The sequence below is a fragment of the Camelina sativa genome, chromosome 13 (genome assembly GCF_000633955.1).
Source record: "Camelina sativa cultivar DH55 chromosome 13, Cs, whole genome shotgun sequence".
Lineage (NCBI taxonomy): Eukaryota > Viridiplantae > Streptophyta > Magnoliopsida > Brassicales > Brassicaceae > Camelina > Camelina sativa.
The window spans coordinates 16531829-16554489 of record NC_025697.1 but is presented as its reverse complement, the minus strand read 5'-3'; the positions used below and the strand labels follow the sequence as shown (position 1 = coordinate 16554489).

The following is a 22661-nucleotide window of genomic DNA, read 5'->3' as shown; positions in this document are numbered from 1 at the left end:
CGTTAATTATCAAATCCCTCCGGTGAAAAGCTAGCCCTACACGTCCAGAATCTTCTCACAAAATTGCAGCACGATCAGATCTCAAATGCAACCGCTATCGATCCTGAAACATCCGCTGGTCTCAATCCATGACTGAGAAGAAACTCCCCACGAAACTGCCGATATCTCCTTTAGAAATGATTTGAGTAGTCGGATTCTCCTTCTACCAAACCTAACAGTTATGTTTCTCTCTTTGCTCTAAGGAAAAAGCTTGATCTTCTTCTCTTCCTCTTTTACACCATAAAACCAAGAGTTCTCACACTTTCTCTCCCTCTCTCTCAATGTTGACAAAAGCAAAAACTAGAGAGGAGGCGTGACTTATGTGGGAGATTAAGGGTTTTTGGTTTAATTAGATTAAACCAGAATTTAATTAAACCAAAATTAACTAAAATCCCGTTTTGGTTTATTCATCATAACCCAAAATATAATTCTGGAACATGGATGTTACAACAATAGAAAATTTAGAATATGAAAATTGTTAAAAACGTTATTTTATTTCCCTTATCATCTACTCCCTCTGTCTCATAAAGATTGATGTTTAGAAGCTTTTAAACAATGATTACATAGTTTAAATATATTTTTTCCTTTGACTAAAGAGATATTATTTAATTTTAAACCAATAACAATTCAAACTTTTAAATATTTTCAATGATTACTTCTTGAAGTTTACAAAACATCAATCTTTGTGGGACAAAAAAATATCTCAAAACATCAATTTTTATGAGACAGAGGTAGTAATTATTTTTTTTTCTATTACACGAGTTATACCTAAGAGGTTTTTGTTTTTGCATCTGTTGTCTATATGCTCAGTTCGATTTTTTTTTTTCAAACTTTCCCGATCAACAACGAATCATAAATTTCCACTTGGTTAGAGTGTGTAACAACTCTATTTTTCGTTCAGTAGAATAATTCCTCTCTGCATTTACTATTCAATTTTTGATTAAACAAATACAAACTTTAACTTATATTTACGCGTATCCGATGTTATCCATATGACCACTTGGATCGTCAAGTGTCATAGTTCCTTTAGCTTTCCTTCGCTTAGACATAACACACATTCTTCAAATAGTTCTAAAACTTGATTAGAATACTCCAATTTTCAACAAATGGTTTTTCCATTACCTCTTTACCTTGACTTGTGAAAATAACCAATTCACCAACATACAACCTTGTCTAAAAATGTTCAGAAGTGTACACATTAACTGTGACCATTACGGTTTTGTGCAACTCAGAGTTACATGATCCTTCAAGCTTCTGCTGCGCTCACTCAATAAAATTAACATCCCTCTGAAAGTTTCCCAACTTTTAAAATTATCACAGTGTTTTCCCGACACTCTCTTAGGATCCCCGTTCCTTTTTGGTTTCACACTTCCATGCATTTTTTTTTTAGGTAGTACTTCTCATGTAATGCACCTTCACCACATAATGTTTGTTCTGCATTCATCGAACACCAAATAGAAATAATGTCTCCTCACAATCTTTAGTGATCTTCATTCCACTATCCTTAGTTGATTCCTATACCTTCTATCAAACTTCATACATTGTAGACTTAGCGTCTTCCTCTTCTTGCAATCCTCCTTTTTTTTTTTAAATCATCTTTAACACATATACACATTCTCTGTAGAAGTCCATAATGTGAATTATTGTTGTGTGGTTTCCTCCCACACTTCTTATTTCCATTTCCTCCGCTGCAATTACCTTTTGTGCTCTCCAAGCACTAGAATAACCTCAACTAGTGATCTTTATGAAACACCTCATCTTTAAAGTTATGGCACCAACTCCAAAAACATCCTTCAACAATATTTCATCAAATGTCCATTTGACTTTTTAGAAGCTAGCACCCCAAACCTCCATCCACTTGAGCATCACGTCCTTCCATGTGTGTCAAGTACTTCGTTTAACAATACTAGCAAGCTCTTTAACAACTTCTGGTTGCTGCATGTGACTCCAAGAAAAACTACGGACCTTAGTAGCATTCTTTTCCACCAATGTTAACTTCTCCAAGTCAACTTATGACTTCAGCTTGTAAGCCTACATGCTCAAGAAAATTCAATCTCCCTCAGGACTGCCTCCCGGGTCAGAACCGATTTGACATAACCTGGTGCTGTGATACCAAAATTGTAACACCTGTCCCGCCTTATCGGCTAAGACAACGTGTTATTCAAATGGTCCCGCCAAAATGCTTCTTTCTTAAAAATAAAACTCTTTCAATCATAAAACTTGTTCCACAACTCACAAAGCATTTAACCTGAGGGAAAAGATAAAAAGGTGAACACAATGACGACATTCTAATCACATTCAACAATCAGTGCATAGCATAGAATCAGACTCCACATTCTTGGCATACATCCAACAAGCATAACGGTTTCACCATAATACTCAATCTAGCATATTCATAATATTACTTAAACCATATCTAAACACCAACACATTCATTGATACACACATTCATCATCAATATCGCTAAACCGAAATCCCATCGGCTTAGCATGGCACAAAACAAATCCCATGTTCGTCCAATCGCCAAGTACGAAAAAAATCCCATGTTCGTCCAATTACGAGGTTTGAAATAAATCCCATGTTCCACCCATCACGAGGCAAAAAACAAATCCCATGTTTGTGTCCCCAACACACTATCTCATTTCATATATCACCACACAACGATCATCATGTTACACATCAACTCATCACATCATGTCATCATTCATTATAATCATACATCTAATCATCATATCAAATCATACAATATCAAACAATAGACATATCCAATCACATAGTTTCCAAGCCTATACAAGTAATTCATGAAGAACATGCTGAGAAAATAATCATTGTGTTTCCGCGATTACCACCCTCACCTTTGCCACTTAAATGTTGAAACTCAATTCTCCTTTCCCATGTCAGACCCATAAAAGCTGCAGCCCCATCCAACCTCAGTTTGCCAACCAAACATTACAATGTCACCATTTATTCTATACAAACTAGCCTAACACACGGGTAAAACCACAACTAACCGTTAAAATCACAATCCCACCATTGAATATTTAGATTATAGTACCCTGAAGCTCCCCAAAAAATCTCAGCTCGATCAGGTAAGTTTTGGAATACCGAACGCTGTTTCAAAGAGACAACCTCGAATCTGATTTCTAGAGTTGCAGGTTCGGACTGGTTCCCATATTTCTTACGCAGGAAGCAACGAACATAACTTCTTGAATATAACTCCGATTGGACTTCCATCAGTTGCTACGAGCTCATGGCTTGATGATGATCACGCCGGTGTTTGTAGATTGATAAACTAATGTCAAATACGTTGTCCGACGAGCCTCCAAAGTCGCCTCTTCAAACTGCTATTATATCCTTCTTAACTCTTTCTTGTTCTTCTTTTCTCCACCTTTCAGTTACTCCGGCGTTGCTCCTCCACCCCCACCGAGGCTTTCCACAGTTATGACATGATCAAACCTACCCCACCAGTGTTCCACAAAATCCATGACGTACTTCTCTCCCCTCTCTACACATCCCATTCTCTCTCTCTCTCTCTCTCTCTCTCTTCTTTTCTCCTCACGACCCTCTTTTCTCCTCCTCTCTCTTTCCAATAACAACACAACAAGAAAACGTCCACTTCTGCTCAAGAACAAGGATCTAGGTGCTATGTTCTTAGGGTTTTTGATGGACGTTCCCTTTGACGGTCATGAAGGAGATACACATCCATGTATTACGCTCATACTTCGACACACATAAACCCTTGTCGTTTTGTGTTTTGCTCATTTAGGTTGCTAATGGGCTGAACTATCAAAATTGGCCCAACTTCCAATTATAAAATTGGGGATGTTAGGTACTATAGAAAGTTCATGTGATTAGACGATTAGTTTGAACTTCCACTTGTTTATTATAATATTTCTTTGCATGAAGGATTTTGTATTGCTTTTATGATTTCATCGACTATTATTGAAATTTTGTATATAAAAGTTCATGTGATTAGACGATAAATATTGGGAACTTCCACTTGTTTATTTAAAATATTTTGCATAAAAGATTTGGTACTGTTTTAATGATTTTATCGACCATTATTAAATTTGTGTACATAAAATATCATTTGATTCGACTATGAATATTGGGAACTTCCACTTCTTCGTTTAAAATATTTATTTACATAACGTGTGGTTGATTAAGCAAGTTATGATATCAATCAAAGACCTATCCCAAACCGTGCTTATCTGTCTACCTACTTTGTCTGTATCTAATTTTAGACTGGTTTTGAATGATAACAGTTATACACAGTGGTTATACAAATGACGTGTAAAAAGAAAACGATTATGTTGACCAAAAAAAAAAAAAAAAAAGATTAAAGATAGCAAAGAAAACAAACGATACAGTACAAGAGGAATGGTTGAGTAACTTTGTAACTTTGATTAGTAACTTTGTAATGGTTTAATTATATACATTATAATAAATAATAATAAAAATATAAAATTAGTTAAGTTTGAAAATGAAAAATATAGAGTAATAAATCATTTTCTAATTCATGATATGAAATATGAACATTGTTAAATGATAATTGTTATAATGCTAAAGAATTATTTTTGTCATTATGACAATAGATTATAGTAGTAAATTATCATAACTTATAAAATTTTTGTAGTAAATTATAAAAAGTGGAATGAATACTATAATTCATAATAAATTAGAAAAATGAAATCAGTTATTTTTAAATGAAAATTATAGAGTAATAAATCATTATCTTATTCAAAATATGAAATAATTATATAGTTAAATGAGAAACTTTTATAATGCTAATTTTACTTTTGTCATTACAATAATTGATTGTGAAATAAGAACTAATTTTTGAGCAAAATGAATGTGTTTTTACTTTTTATGTTTGAAGAAAACTTGTATAATGATAATGGTGTTATACCAAACACATACATATATGAGAAGGAGGGAAATTTTGTTTCTATTTCTTCTCCATAACTTTTTAATACAAAAAGGTTAAAAAAATATCTGAAAAGTATGAGAAAAAAATCAAATTATATTCACTATTCTTCTCTCTTTTGTAAGATAAAAATAATTAATGCCAAAAATAAAGAGCAACTGACAAAATAAAACTGTGAAACATTTTGAGTGACTGAAATTGGTGTTAGCAACCATTAAAATTTCCAGCCAAACGGCAAACATATCAATCAAATCTAACTTTATTCATTTTCCAAATCGACACTAATCCCACAACATCAACGCTGCCAACTCTCCCAAGGACAACACACAAGGCCATATAAACCACGAAAAACCCATAACAAGCAAGGAATCAATCCACCAAATTACAGAAAAACACACAACAAGCAAGGAACCAATCCACCAAATCACAGAAAAACACAGAAAATCAGAGATCTAATGCTTAGATAAGCCATAGTCATACATTCACCTCTAAAGCAGGAAGATCTGACTCGACCACGACAAAACAAGGCACTACAATGAGCTTCACAACCGACCACCACTCTAGATCACCACTCCCAAGGCTAGAATTCTCCAGAAACGACACACAAAAGTTTCAAAAACTCACAAAACTCTCTCTGAACTTTCTCTCTTCTTTCTAACTCTTTGGGAAACAACAAAAGTGACTATCCTCTCAGTGGCGTCAAGTTTTTGGCCTTAAAAAACTAACGCCCTTGGTTTTCCAACAATCGAACCAAACCAAACCGACAATTTAAACCCAAACTGACCAATTAGAAATAGGTGATGTTGATCGACACCCACCCCGAATCTTTCTTTTAGTTTGAGGGTGTTATAAATATACACCAAAATCACAATAACTGATTATTCCTAAAATATTTCTACAATCAATTTTTATATTACTATTAAACTAAAAGATTTTAATGTTTTAGTGAAAAAAAACTGTTCTTTTTTGGTAAGATTTTTCTGAAATAAAACAAAATCGTACGTCACCATTAAATCTTAGATATCATATAGTCTTAAATATTCAAATAATTATACTTCTCCCGAATTTAACCCACAAAAATTCTATAAAAAATATTATTAATTTATTATAGAAAACACCAAAACATATATAACTGTAACATCAATACTAAAAATCAAAGAAACTCACTCTATTTGTAAAAAAAAAAATAAAGAAAAAATTATATATAAAATAATTGTCCTGTGGTGTACAACGAATTAAATCCTAGTTATTTTATTAAAAAGTTCTCAGATATTCCATAAAATATTTTTTTATTATTGTATTAGATTTTATAGTTTTTACACCGGTCCAACATAGAACCAGAAATTTGTATTATTTTACAGTGTTTATTAATTTATAAAAATTATACTGTATTTATATTTTTGTGAAATTATTAGAAATTTAATAAAGTATTGGTTCAATTTATATCCTTCCGGCAGAGACAATTTTGCAATTTTTTAAAATTTTGACGCCCAAAACGACGTCTTTTAGGAGTGATTTTACTAGTTCATTGCCACATTATCGTCACATTGGTCCCGATCAGCATAATCAACAATGGATTTTGATTAAAGCACTATAATTAAAGTTCAGGTAGATTATTTGAATTTTTGATATTTCAATTTGGAATAGGCACTGTTGATTTGTTCGTATATAAAAACGCAAGATCGGTATTGTTGAGTGTGAAATAGGCCATTTCCCGTCAATCAACACCAAGTTTGTCGAGTGCGGGTATCGATCAACACTACTGTTCAGCAGGTTTGGTCAGTGTAATTTGTTGCCTAAGTATTTTTAATAATATTCATGCATTGTTTTATGTTTGGTACAAGTAAAGGTAAAGTGTGTCTGTGGGATTATGGTAACGAGGAAGATGATGATGTAGGCATTTTTGGTGTTTTGATTGTTATGTTATGATTTGTGTTAGGATGTTAGTTTTCCTGAAATAATTGTTGTTAGAACGGATGTTAAGTTGATGATTGTAACCTGAATCTTGATTTATTCGATGATTTGCTTGATAATTGGTTCGGTTAATTCAGTAGGTTTGTTAATAAGTATGGGATCATTGATGAATGAATAAAAAAACAAAAAAAAAACAAGTCGCTTCAGAAATAGTCTTACATAGAGAATAAAGTAGAAGATGGGCATACAGTAAGAGGAAACTTGCGGCAAACTTCAATACCAGTTGCTTCAATAAGATCAGGCTTACCACCTCCCTTGACAGTCCACTCGAACCGGTTGACTAGGTTGGCAAGTGTCACCTCGACCAAACCCAAGGCAAAGTCGATTCCAGGACAACCCCTTCTCCCATATCCAAATGGAATGAAACTGAAATTTTGTCCTTAAAAATTCAAAGGTGAATTTAAATGCCTCTCCGGTCTAAATTCTTCTGCATCTGCTCCCCATGTTTTAGCGTCTCTTTGGATTGTCCACAAATTGATTAGCACCTATGTTCCAAAATAATTTTCTCTTCTTAACAACCATATTTTTAATTTAGACATGAACTTCGATATGGATTTTATTTGATGTAAGGACTTACTTGTGTTCCTGCAGCTATGTCATATCCATGTAATTTGACATCTTCACTCAATAGCCGGGGAAGTAATGGAACCGGCGGATGTAACCTAAGGACCTCCTTAATAACAACATATAGATAGTTCATTTTCTCAACTTCCTTCTCCGATACATATAAACTACGCGTTGGAACTAAACGATTTTCATCTTGGAGTTTCTTCATACACTCTGGATGCCTCATAAGCTCTGTCATCGTCCATTCAAGTAGTGTGAAAGTTATTGCCCAACCCCCAAGCACCATATCCTACAAAAAGAAATAAATTTACAAATTAGTTAAGTTGATTCTGCCTGCTTCACTTTTCTTAAAGGAAAAACATGAGTTTGCCTTACAAAGAGCATAATTTTTAACCCGCTTCGATCGAGCTCAAATTTCGCGGTTTTATCTCTTTGCACCATTAGCAATATACTCAAAAAACTTGACTTGAATTTATCAGCATCTTCATGTTCTTGCACCACTCTTTCTAAAAACCCATCAATCTCGTTATTTACTTCTTTTACTTTGTTATCAAGACCTCGTACCCTATCTATCCATGCTAAACTAGGAATGTATTCGCCGAGAGGAAAAGCACCAAGGAGCTCCAAGAATTTCCTTAATATGCTCCTTGAAATCTCACTACCTTCCTCAAAACTATATTTTCTTCCGAAAACAATTCTAGTTATAACATCGTTTGTAAGATCCGAGATGAGCTCGCTTAGATTTACCGTTGAAGAGGAAGAACTCGCTTTCTCTAGCTTTTCCATCATCACATTGACTTCGTCTTCTCTTATATTTTCAAAGGACCTGACTATTTTGCTGTTGAGGAGGTTCGGAACGCAGATACTCTACATGTGTTACATGCATCCCAATGGAGACATTAAGACATTAATTGTGTAAAATTCTAATGTCCTCCTTATATAATTCGATTCACTCAAATAATAATGCTCACAAAATTAAGACATTAAGACATTAAGACATTAATTGTGTAGGATTCGGTGTTGGTCGTCAAAAATATAAAGTTAACAAACTTCAAATAATTTAACTGAATACAAATTTTCAAAGCATTAAGATCATTACAAAAGAGGTAATATATTTAAAGAAAAATATGTATGAGAAATTACTTTCGTTTTCTTCTGATTAATATTGATCCTAAATTTTAAAAAATTTCAATAAAAATGAATCTGTCACTATAACAGCTTTTAAGAGCAAGATTATTCCTAGAGACCCTATAACTCTCTCAAATATATTAATTTATAAAGATAAAAGAAAAACCAATAAAATGTTGATATGGATGAAATGAATCTTTAGAATGATTCTGATAGGTCATTATTTGAGAATGAATTTTCCTCTATCTCTTTTTTCTATTATTTTTATTTTAATATTGGTAGAGACTTCCACTATCTATACTTTAATAATTTTTCTCTCTCCCTCATGAAAATGGATTTTTTGTAAATCCATATTTGTTCGAAACTCAAGAAAATAATGTGTATTTCTAGAATTCGGTTATTAGTTGATGAATGCGCATATATTTTTTACCATAAAGCTGTTAAAAAAGGAAGATCATTTTTAACTTAGTGTATTAATTAAGAAAGGAAGACATTTATAACTTAGTGTTTGAATGGCTTTTGCGACACAAAACTTTTATTGACATAAAAATAATTTATCTTAAAATTGAGAACGAAAAAAATCCTTAATCTGATTCCTATAATCTCTCCCTCAAGACAACACAAACCTCTAAATTAAAATTTTAAAAAAACATTAAGGAAGTAAAATACCTTCATCTGCCTTCAATATTCTCCATAGGGGGAAAATACCAAATCTCTCCCACCATTAAGAAGTATATCAACCATTTTTGTTTTTGGGCGGTTGGCAAACTTTATATCGTGTGTTTTCATGACATTACTAGCTACCTCAGCAGAAGAGACTAGGATAATAGGGACGTGACCGAAGTGGAGAAGCATGAGCGGCCCATATCGGCGGCTAAGGGAACGGAGAGAGCGGTGGGGATGGAGGCTGAGCTGATGGAGGTTTCCAATCACCGGAAACCGCCATGGAGACGGTGGTAGGTTTGCCTTGGTGGTTCGTTTGAGGATATGTTTTAGAAAGAGAATGGCTAAGGAATTTGTTAAGAACAAAGAGACTAAAATCATTTATTTAATTTTTTTGTTTAGTGCAAATTGAGCATATTTGGTCGTGTTCTTAGTATACTATGTCCTGTTTTTATAGACGAGTAGTTATATGAAAAGGACGAGTTCCCTTTATATATGATATTATGACTTTCCAAAAACAAATCTATCAGATCATTGGGCTTCTTAGCGAGAGGCCCAAATGCTAAAAAAAAAATATTTTTAGTTGAATGTTTAATGAATGGTAAGTGACGTCGGTCGATGGTAATTACGATGGCTAGCAGATCTAAATAGAGAATCTCATTTACCTGCACTGATGGACTGTGGTTCAATGATTTGTCCATCATTATCTGGCAGGAGATGAAAAGAAGGTAGAAACGGCGATGAAAGATGAAAAAGAGGAGGAACGACGACGAGTAGGGAGAGGAGAAGGAAGAAGAGAATGAAGCAAATGACCGGGATTAACTTCCTGTTAGATATGTTAATAGAAAACTGAAAGTTTTTATATTAAAAATTAAAAATTAATTAGATAACGAGAGTAAAATTGAAATTTTGATTTTGTTGAAAATTTTTGGAAATGAAAACAATAACACATATTATTTTGGGTTTTAAATGACATGTTTTTATAATTTGGTGTATTTTTATTTCAATCCAAAACAATTAGGTATTAAACGTCCAAATAAATCAAATATAATATATTGTTTTAAAACCCCTTTGTTTTGCACAAGAACTCGGTTCAGAAGCAACAAACTCTTCTACATCTCTAATCTCCTTTACCTCATATCTCCTTTGCAACAATTTCATAGGCTTTTGATACCATAAATTCTTCTTCAACGAAATTTTCGAATCAACATTTTCCATATACATATTTACTTTGATTTAAAAACGTTCTATCAACTGGGTTGGAAGAGAGGTAAATGACACTGACATTCACAATAGACTATCATAGCCTTGGACAGCAGAAGATAAAACAAAAGAAATAAATTCCGTAGCCTTGTTGCCTCGGCCAGAGCATTGGCCACTCCACGATATTGTGCTTCGGCACTTAACCGGGAAGCGGTTTGCTGACGCTTAGTCGACCAGGAAATCAGGTTATCAACAAGAATGACACGATAATCAGAGGTGGAGCGTCTTGTGTCAGAGCAGCCTGTCCAGTCAGCATCCAAATACGCAGCAAGGCTACAAGGATGTCCACCAAAGAGTTCGAAGGCCATGACTTAAAGCGCCTTTGACATACCGGAGAATGAGTTTTAAAGCGTTAAAATGTTCCTCTCGGGGATCATGCATGTAAAGGCACACTTTTTTAAAAGCATAGGCGATATCCGGTCGGTGAATGTAAGATATTGAATGGCACCATCAAGACTGCGATACAACATGGCATCAACGATTAGTGAACCAGCATCAGCATGCAAAATGGGTTTTGTATCCACTAGAGTAAGACACAGACTACAGTTGGACATAGAAGCCCAAACCGAAGGCATAACGTGTTATCGCAATACCAAGGAAATAGTGAAGTTTGCCTATGTCCATCATTTCAAATTTGGTATTGAGAGAGGAGATGATGGAGTGAAGAAGGCGTGAGGAAGATGATGTGATAGACCAGTTCCTTGTTATAATTGTAGACAAAGAGAGATTGATCAAACTTACTTTGCGTGAACCCAATCCGTTTAGAATAGGTGGCAAAATGATTGTACCAAGTGTGAGGAGCTTGCCTAAGTCTATATAGTGACTTACGCAACAAGCAAACGTGATTAGGTTTCAAATGATCAATAAAACCGGGGGTTGATGCATGTAGATCGTTTCTTCAAGATCCCCATTGAGAAAAGCGTTTTTGACATCCAGCTGATGAAGTGTCCACTCGCGAGACCCCAACCCCAAGATTTGCGCTTATGGTAACCGGCTTAACCACCAAACTGAAAGTTTCATCACAACCTACACAAACTTGCTGTGAGCGGGAATTAGCGGCGAGGCGATCTTTGTATTGCGCAAGGTTGCCATGTGCATCATATTTGTGCTTGAAAAGCGACATACAACGAATAATATCATTAGCAACTGGCTGCGTAACAAGATCCCACGTCCTACTTTTAATTTGAGCTTCATTTTCTAAGGTCATGGCTTTGTTCCAATTTGGATCTTTAATAGTCTGAATATGAGAGAAAGGAAGTGGAGATATTGTCAAAACATTGAGATTAAGCCGATGTGTCGGCTTTGTTATTCCACTTTTGCTTCGGGTGGTAATGACATGCGATGGAAGTGGATTATTGGGCTGCATATTTGATGGAGAAGGGGGAGGAGAACTCACTGGGATAATGGGCCGCAAATTTGGCTAAGGAAGTGGAAGACAGATTTTCCAAGGAATTGGAGATGGTGGCGTAAGAGGCACGGCTTGTGGCTGGTTGTTTAGCTGTAGAGGTGAGGAGAAAGGAAACACATTTTCGTCAAATATAACATGCCTAGAGAAAATTATTTTTTGAGTGGAGAGCTCTAAGCATCGATAACCATGATGATCATGTGGGTATCCAAGAAAAACACATGCAGTCGAAAGAGGTGTGAGTTTGTGTGATGTGACGGGAAGAAGGTTTGGATAGCAAAGATAACCAAAGATACGAAGGTGAGTATTGGAGACTAGTTTTTTGAACAACGGAGAAAATAAAACCTCATTTTGGATGGCCACAGAAGGGATGATGTTCAATAGATATACGGCTGTGTGAAGCGCCTCGACCCAAAAGTTCAGTGGCATGGATGCTTGAACAAGCAATATACGATAACAATATTTTTAATCATACAAAGCATCTGTTCTGCCTTGTCGTTCTGATGTGACGTGTGAGGGCATGAGAAACGGATAGTTGTGCCTTTGGATGCAAGAAACTCCAACATCGGGAAATTACTGTACTCCCCACCCTTGTTGCTTTGAATGGCGTTGATGGGCCGTTGAAACTACGTCTTAACATAAGCTGTGAAGTGGAGATATCTGTTGAACACTGATATATCATGGTTTTTAGGTGTTTTTAGCCATGATATAAGTCTTATTTATAGTCTTTTTAGTATTTTTAGAGTCTTTTGAGTCTTTATAGGATTTAGCATGGATGGGAGCATAATGGAGCTAAATAGGAGGATTTAGAATACATTCAAGCATTGAGGCTGAAACTGCAAAGTTGGGAGACGAATTCAGAGAAGGCATCGACAGATGCAATTGATAGTATCGAACGATGCATAACCAAAGAAGAAATCAGAAGTTTTCCCACAAGTTCTAGAAGATTTACAAAAATTGCCCAAGCTTTTCTATTTGCAATTAAGGCCCAAGACGTGTTTTAGGAATATATATAGGATTTTTATGGTCATTGTTTAGACCTAAACTTTATTTTTTCCTGCAACTTTTGAGAGAAAACCCTGAGAGATTTTTAGAGAGCTTTTGGGAGAGAAGAATCAAGACTCCTTCAGAGAAGATTAAGAACTTTTCTTCTTGGTTTAACCTCTTAATGTTATCTATTTTATTCATGATTTGTGTTCTTACAATTATGTCTGAGTAGATCTGCTTGTCTAAACTTGATTTTATTGCTGATTTTAACTTGAATTTTGCAAAGAGATTTAGATTTTCTGGTTTAAAACTTATATAATATTTACAGTGAGAACTAATTTATTTTACAATTGTGTTTAGTGTTCAAAAACGGTACTTAATTGTTGAATCTTGCTTACTTACTTAATTGATATGATTTTCCATGATTTCCTGAGAATTTCCCTAGGCCTAACGTTTCATCCATCTGAATTTAAATCTCTTTTATTTTCTGTTTAATCTTGCAATTTAATTAGAATATTTCTATTCAGCATAATTAAAAGATTAGTAAATCTATTGTGTGAATCTGGAGTCTTTGTGGATTCGATCCCTAAGTACTACAATTGATATCTTAATTTGAGAGAGTAGCTCTAGGGTAAATTTGAGCATATCAAACACATCGCTTCTGCGTTTAAGACGATAAATCCAAACAAACTGAGAATAGTGATCAAGAAAAAGCAAATAATATTTTATTCCACTAAAACTTGTCATAGGAGAGGTCCACAAATTGGAATGAATAATATCAAAATGAGAGGAAACAACAGAAGTAGAAGAAAAAAGTGGCAGTCCCATGTGTTTGCCAAGTTGGCAGGCATGACACATTGGACTGTTGGTGCCTTTATTGCTTGAAATCGAAGAGGAAGAGAATACTAAGAGAAGAGCTACTCAGATATCCCAGTCGCTTGTGACAAACATAACTCATTGCAAGAGAGAGGAAGGGAGTTTGGTTGACAGTTTGTGACACTGAGTAGAGAGAGCCAGAGCTGTTACATCGGAATAGAGCAGTTCAGGTTGGGAGATCCTTAAAAGAAAAGCTAAAGGGTCAAACTCAATAGAACAACAATTTTTAGTAACTAACCGACGAACAGAGATCAGATTTTTAATGATAGAGGGGCACAAAAGAACGTTATTTAAGTGAATAGAGCGAGAGGGAGACGAAATTCTCCCATCACCGATTTTAGTAACATAAGCTATTACCGAAGAGAGCTCGAATTAAAAATAGAAGGAAGGTTACCTTGTTGAGCGGTTACATTTCTTGTTGCACCATTGTCCATGACTTAGTTTGGATCATAGAGGTCGTGGAGGCTTATTGTGCTGAACGCATCGGCAAGAGCCATTGGTATATGCTCAGTGGAAGATGGAGACGAAGCTGTTTGAGCAAGGTGTGTCTCACTTTGGTTTCATGGAGGAAGAGCAAGGAGACTACCATAATGGGAAGTGTATTGCTGATGGTGTTCAGGCTATGACCCAGTAGTTGGGTTGAGGAGGTTGCAGTGGCCATAGGCGTACTGGTATGGATACCGTGCTCCATACGACCACTATGGTAGAGGAGGTGGAGTGGACCATAAGTTGATGAAGCGGTAATGGGAGGTGGAGCAGGATCAAAAGGCGGCATAAAACCCCAGAGAATTTAGCATGTTTTAGGTTTCAAATCTCATACTATATAAGATTGTGTTTAACCTTCTTGAACCGTTAGTCTCATTGATATTGCAATATAGATAGTGAGTACAATCTATACAACAATAAAGGCCCTGTTCGGGAGAGAATTGTTGCAACTGCTTCCAACGATCTGAATACGCTTTACTTTTCTTCTATTTTCTTTTTCATCTCTATTTCAAATCTTTTTAATTTATGTCGCTGTTGATATGCTCAAATTTACCCTAGAACTAATCTCTCAGATTAAGAGATCACTGTAGTATTTATGGATCAAATCCATAGAGACTCTAGATTCACACAATGGATTTATTAGTCTTTTAATTATGCTAAACATAATAAATTGTATTAAAATAAAAAGAGCAAGAAAAGCAATAAAAAAAGAGTTAGTTCAATAAAAGAAAATATAGGTTCAGGGAAATTCTCAGAAAATTCATAAAAATCAGATAAAGTAATTGTTAGGATTTATTAAGAATCTAAATCACAAAAGTAAAATTAACCAGCTCTAGCTGTGAAAATTATCTAAGTCTAAAAACTAGAATTCCAAATCTCTTTGCAAATCCTAATGATTAAACTAGCATTAAATTCAGGTTTGATAAGTTCACAAAATCCCTAAACCAAATCTCTTTGTGAATAGGTATTTTGCTCATCTAAGATTATTTCAGAAAATTAATAACACTCTTATGTCTATCAATTAACCTAAGACCAGATTCTAGGTTGCTCTCGCTACTCTAGAATACACAATAAACCAATCTAGATGAAGAATTCTATAGATATTACCCTAACAATCTGATAACCTAACCATTCATGAATTCCTTTGAAAACCCTAAACCTAACAAGAGATCTACTCAGACATGTCAATGAAACAAAAATCATGAATAAAATAGATATATGTTTTAAAACACTTGGAGTGGACTTCCATAACCGGCCTGTTACATGTCTTGGCCGAAGGCCCATTGCTTATTTACTTTTCCTAGTCGGTTTTGTACTAAGGCTTTGCCCTTACTATATATATGTAACATTCGATCAAGTTATGAAGAAGAATAGAAGAGAATACAACTTTCAGTTTCTCTACTTTCACAACACGTTATCAGCATGACTTGTTCTAAACCAGCTGAGAAAAATCCTAACCCTAAAACCCTAAAACCACCGCCGCTTTCACCCCTTGTTCATCCAAGCTTTTCGATTCTTGTTCGTGATCAAAGCGTGTTCATGTTCAAGCTCTGTTCGTGATCGGTTCGTGTTTCTACCATGTTCGAGGTTCGTGGTTCGTGGATCAACTCAAGGTAAAACCGAGGTCTATAGATCCCGGTTCAATCCAGTCAACCCCAAATCGGTGGAAGGTAAACAATAATCAAACCCCCTTAGAACCTATGAAATCGAATCTGATATTAAACTCTATAAGAACCCTAAAATCTACAAGTACACAATCAACAAAAAAAACCCTAAGCTTTAGACCCTAAAACCCTAAAACTTTAAAACTTAAAATCGGTTGTTATGAGGTTTAGGGCTGCTTAGATTGTTTGCAAATTAAACCGATTATGCAAAGATTAAAATCTGATTATTATTGTTGATTGTTTGCTTGTTGCATAAAAACCCTAGAACTAAAACCTAAATTCAAAATTCATAGAGAGAAAGTTAAATCAATTGTTCTAGGTTGTTAGAATCCGATTAGTATTGTTTGTTTAATCAAACCCTAAAACTAAGAAATTAAAATCGGAATTGTCTATGTTTGCATGAAAATAAAATTAGGATAACTCACAAATTAATTCTAGACATTATCCTAAAATCCTAGAAAATATTCCCTAAAACTTTGTCCTAATCCTAATTTAAGAAAAAGGAAAATTTAAGGAAAAGGAAATTTTTTTGTAAAAGGAAAACTTTGCATGCTAGATTAAATTTGTTGTCTAGGATTGTTGTTTCATGCATGATAAGCCACGGAAATTTGAGTATAAAAGCATGGCATGGTTCGGTCTCAAATACCGCATGGCCTTAAATGATTGGCATGGTTCGGTCTCAAATACCGCATGGCCTAAATTTGTTGCATGGTTCGGTCTCAAATACCGCATGCTAATGAACGGATGCATGTTCTGTTTTGTAGATGACAAAACTTAACAATCTCTCCTATGCTGCCCTTAATGTTTATGGAGATAATTACTTGCAATGGGCATTCGACACAAAGATCAATCTGAAATCAAAGGATCTTTGTGAGTGCATTGAGGATGATAATGAGTGTTCTGAAAAGAACAAGTACAAGGCAATAATGCATATTCGCCATCACCTTGCTGAGAGTCTCAAAAACCAGTACCTCACTATTGAAGTTCCTCTTGACCTTTGGACAACGTTGAAAAACAGATACGGACACCAAAAGACGGTGCTCCTACCAAAGGCTCAATTCGATTGGAAAAACTTAAGGATCCAGGATTTCAAAACCATGGATGAGTATAACTCAGAGCTATTTAAGATAGTCTCAATCCTAAAGTTATGTGGTACCGAGGTGACTGAGGAGGACTTGCTAGAGAAGACATTCTCTACCTTTCACTCCAATAACGTATTGCTTCAACAACAGTATCGTGAAAAAGGGTTTAAGACGCTTGCAAGCCTCATCTCTTGTTTGTTGCTTGCTGAGCAGAACAATGAGCTATTGATGATGAATAGTGCTTTGAGACCTCCGGGTACAGCCCCATTACCGGAAGCTCACAAGGTTGATATGGCAAAGAAAAATCCCAACGAGCCTAAAGAGCCGAAAGAGACTAAAGAGTCTAACTATGTCCCGGCCGTGGCCGTGGGAGAGGTAAACGTGGTGGTCCTGGTCGTGGGACCTATCAAGGACACAATTTTGGTGGTCAAGGTCGTGGAAACCGATTCAGCTTTGGCCGTGGTCGGGGTAGAGGTTGCGGTACATTTAAACCGCAACATAAGACCAAGTCCACTTGCCATAAATGTGGTATGGAGAGCCACTGGGTAAAGACATGCAGAACTCCTACGCATCTTGTTGACCTCTATCAAGAGAATTTGAAAAAGGATCCAGAAGCTAACTTGGTTCATCTCGATGGTGAAGGTGATTTCGACCATGAGAAGGATGACCTATTGGATTATCAAACCTCTGATTGTTTAAGAGATGATAATTAAACTCAAATGTGGTCTCGATTTAATTTTATATTTATGCTTTGCATATTGATTGGATTATTATTATGAATTATTATAATTATGTTTTAAATTCAATTATTTTATAAAATTATTTGTTTATTTTTAAAACATAATCCTTGTCCATATTGAGAAATGGCTAAAGACAAGAACAATGCCAATATTAGCGGGTATAGCAAGATAATTGAAGGCTACGGCCAGGCACACATCTTGAACTAAGTGATGCCTTATATCCAACCAGCTCAAAAGGAGCTTATTATTGCTGAAATCACCCAAGGACATAAGAAAGTCCTAGAGGCTATACCCGCACTAGCCACTGGTTTATACCATGCTAAGATTAATATGATAGAAGCTAATTTGGCAATGAACAAAAGGTTCAATGAACAATTCACTTTATGGCATGATCGGCTTGGCCATCTGGGTTCGAACATGATGTGTAAGCTTATAATGAATTCAAATGGGCACACTCTTAAAGAGAGAAAAGTTATCTCTAAACATCTCATGTGTGTAGCATGTGCACAAGGGAAACTTATTATAAGGCCGTCACCAGTAAAAGTCGTTAAAGAGACTTTAAATTTTCTGGAAAGGATACAAGGAGATATATGTCGACCAATACACCCACCTTGTGGGACGTTTAGATATTTTATGGTCATGATAGATGCATCGACAGATAGTCGCATGTTTGCTTATTGTCAACTAGAAACCTTGCGTTTGCTAGATTGCTGGCCCAGATTATACGACTGCGAGCCCACTTTCCAGATTTTCCACTTAAGACTATACGTCTAGACAATGCTGGTGAATTTACATCCCAAGCGTTTAATGAATACTGTATGTCCATGGGGGTGAGTGTGGAACATTCTGTGGCACATGTCCATACACAAAATGGATTAACTGAATCCTTCATTAAACGTATTCAATTAATTGCTCGACCATTACTTATGACGTCGAAGCTTCCTGTGTCGGCTTGGGGACACGCAGTATTACATACAACTGAATTAATACGCATGAGGCCATCTAGTGAGCATAAATATTCGCCATCCCAATTATTAACGGGTCATGAGCCAGACATATCCCATCTAAGAACATTCGGGTGTGCCGTTTATGTACTGATTGCTCCACCACAGAGAACTAAGATGGGACCTCAGAGGAGGATGGAAATATATGTTGGATATGATTCTCCCACCATTATTAACTATCTTGAGCCAACTACGGGTGATTTATTTAAGGCCAGATACGCGGATTGTCAGTTTGCTTAATCCGAATTTCCTATGTTGGGTGGAGAGAATTACAAGCTGGTTAAAGAAATATCATGGAATCAAACATCTTTGAATTGGCAAGATCCTCGGACTCTAGCCTGTGATGCAGAGGTCCAAAAGATTATACATTTGCAAAAGCTAGCTATTCAATTGCCAGATTCCTTTGCTGACCCAAAGAGAGTAACGAAATCGTACATACCACCTTGTAATCCACCAGTACATATTGATGTTCAGAAGGAACACAATAAGCAAGTTGCTACAGAGTTTGAAACGAGGTAGACTATGAGGTTCCGAAGATAAAAACCCTCGGAAATCTAAGAAAGGTGCAAGTAAAACCGAGGTAAAGGAAATTATAGACATGGACGTGGCAAATCCTAAGGCACCAAATGAGGTTTGGGACGCTGAACCTCAAGGTCCTGAAGGTATTGATAATAATGAGATCTCAATCAATTATATCATGTTTATAATACAATGGAACAAAAAAGATGTCGACATCGATGAAATATTTGCATACAAGGTAGCACTTGAAATAAATGAGGATCATGAACCCACGTCTATATTAGAGTGCAATCAAAGTAAAGATTGGTTAAAATGGAAAGAAGCCATTGACATGGAGTTAAGTTCATTAAAGAAGAGGAATGTGTTTGGTCCGATCTTAAGGACACCATTCGATATAAAGCCAGTAGGACATAAATGGGTCTTTGTAAGGAAGAGAAATGACAAAAATGAAATCGTGAGATATAAGGAACGGCTTGTAGCACAAGGATTCTCTCAAAGACCAGAAATAGATTATGAAGAGACATACTCCCCTGTGATGGATGCAACGACTTTTAGATATTTGCTAAGTCTGGCTATAAGATAAAAACTGGATTTGCGGTTAATGGATTTTGTAACCGCATACTTATATGGTCCACTGGATAATGATATTTATATGAGATTACCAGAGGGTTTAGAGCTCAAAGATAAGAGCGGTTCTTGAGAACAATTCTGCATAAGGCTAAACAAATCCTTTTATGGACTGAAACAAAGTGGGCGTATGTGGTACAATAGACTGAGTGAGTACCTAGTCAAAGATGGCTATAAGAATGATCCCATCAGTCCATGTATTTTTATAAAGAAGTTTGCAAACAAAGGGATTGTAGTAATAACAGTATATGTGGATGATTTAAATATCCTAGGAACCTCTGGGGAAATCGCCCAAACAGTCGAATATCTAAAGAAAGAATTCGAAATGAAAGACCTAGGCGAGACTAAATTCTGTTTGGGATTGCAGCTTGAGTACATAAATGATGGAATCCTTGTGCATCAAATGGCATATACAGAAAAGGTACTCAAGAGGTTTAATATGGACCAAGCTCACCCATTGACTAGCCCGATGGTTGTGAGGAGCCTTGATTTGGATAAAGATCCATTCGGTCCAAAGAAGGACGATGAAGAAGTTCTTGGTCCTGAAGTGCCATACCTCAGTGCTATAGGAGGGTTAATGTTCTTGGCTAGCCACACTAGACCAGACATTTGTTTTGCCGTGAACTTCCTAGCAAGATTTAGTTCTTGTCCGACTCAAAGGCACTGGAAGAGTATTAAACATGTGTTGCGTTATCTACAAGGGACGACAGATTTTGGTTTATATTATACTAACCATAACAAAGAAGGTTTAGTTGGTTTTGCTGGTGCAGGTTATCTGTCTGATCCACATAATGCTAGGTCTCAAACCGGCTATGTGTTTATACAAGGGGGTACAACAATTTCTTGGCGTTCTATGAAGCAGACTATTGCGGCCACATCATCTAACCATGCGGAGATCCTAGCTATGCATGAAGCCAGCCGAGAATGTGTATGGTTGAGGTTGATGACTCAATATATCAGGACGGACTGCGGTATGGTCGATGACAAGGAACCAACCGTGATCTATGAAGACAATACAGCTTGCATCGCTCAACTTAAGGAAGGATACATTAAGGGAGATTGGACGAAGCACATTTTACCCAAGTTCTTCTTCACACACGAATTACAAAAGGCCGGAGAAGTTCAAGTGGTACAAGTTCAATCATGCGACAACTCAGCCGATCTCTTCACCAAGTCATTACCGACATCAACGTTCAAGAAGCTCGCGCACCAGATTGGAATGCGCAGGCTTAAGGATTTACTGTGATGCTTAGAACAGGGGGAGCAATGCGTGCTGTACTCTTTTTCCTTCACTATGGTTTTGTCCCAATGGGTTTTCCTAGTAAGGTTTTAATGAGGCAGCACCCCCAAGCGTATTGCGTTGATCCCTTAGCATTGGCACGGTTATGTCATCCAAGGGGGAGTGTTGTAAAACACTTGGAGTGGACTTCCATAACTGGCCTGTTACATGTCTTGGTGTGTACGGCCCATAGCCGAAGGCCCATTGCCTATTTACTTTTCCTAGTCGATTTTGTACTAAGGCTTTGCTCTTACTATATATATGTAACATTCGATAAAGTTATGAAGAAGAATAGAAGAGAATACAACTTTCAGTTTCTCTACTTTCACAACAATACCATTAAGAAATTAATAGAAGAAGTAAAGGAGATTCTAAATCTTCTCTGAAGGAGTCATGATGTTCTCAGGGTTCTCTCTCAAAAGTTGCAGGGAAAATAAAGCTTAGATCTAAATATTGACCTACAAATTTTATTTATATTCCTAAAACACGTGTAGGGATTAATGATGAAAATATGGAAAACCTTGGGACCTAATTATAAATTTTCAAAACTTGGGCTTCTTGTGTCGGCAAAAAAATATTGCAAAACTGTAACTTAAAAGAGACGTGAGACGGTTAAAAGAACAGACCAAATATATTGGATATAGTCATATCTTCTTCTAACATTATCAGCGATTCGATTCTTGGCCAAATCACGTAATTTCTTGGTTATTGAAGCTAATTCCAATATATATATATATATATATATATATATATNTGCAATCAAAGTAAAGATTGGTTAAAATGGAAAGAAGCCATTGACATGGAGTTAAGTTCATTAAAGAAGAGGAATGTGTTTGGTCCGATCTTAAGGACACCATTCGATATAAAGCCAGTAGGACATAAATGGGTCTTTGTAAGGAAGAGAAATGACAAAAATGAAATCGTGAGATATAAGGAACGGCTTGTAGCACAAGGATTCTCTCAAAGACCAGAAATAGATTATGAAGAGACATACTCCCCTGTGATGGATGCAACGACTTTTAGATATTTGCTAAGTCTGGCTATAAGATAAAAACTGGATTTGCGGTTAATGGATTTTGTAACCGCATACTTATATGGTCCACTGGATAATGATATTTATATGAGATTACCAGAGGGTTTAGAGCTCAAAGATAAGAGCGGTTCTTGAGAACAATTCTGCATAAGGCTAAACAAATCCTTTTATGGACTGAAACAAAGTGGGCGTATGTGGTACAATAGACTGAGTGAGTACCTAGTCAAAGATGGCTATAAGAATGATCCCATCAGTCCATGTATTTTTATAAAGAAGTTTGCAAACAAAGGGATTGTAGTAATAACAGTATATGTGGATGATTTAAATATCCTAGGAACCTCTGGGGAAATCGCCCAAACAGTCGAATATCTAAAGAAAGAATTCGAAATGAAAGACCT

General features: G+C 36.0%; 1 pseudogene; it reads right to left on the bottom strand.

Moving 5' to 3' along the window:
• Nucleotides 7025-9731, bottom strand: LOC104736911 (annotated as a pseudogene).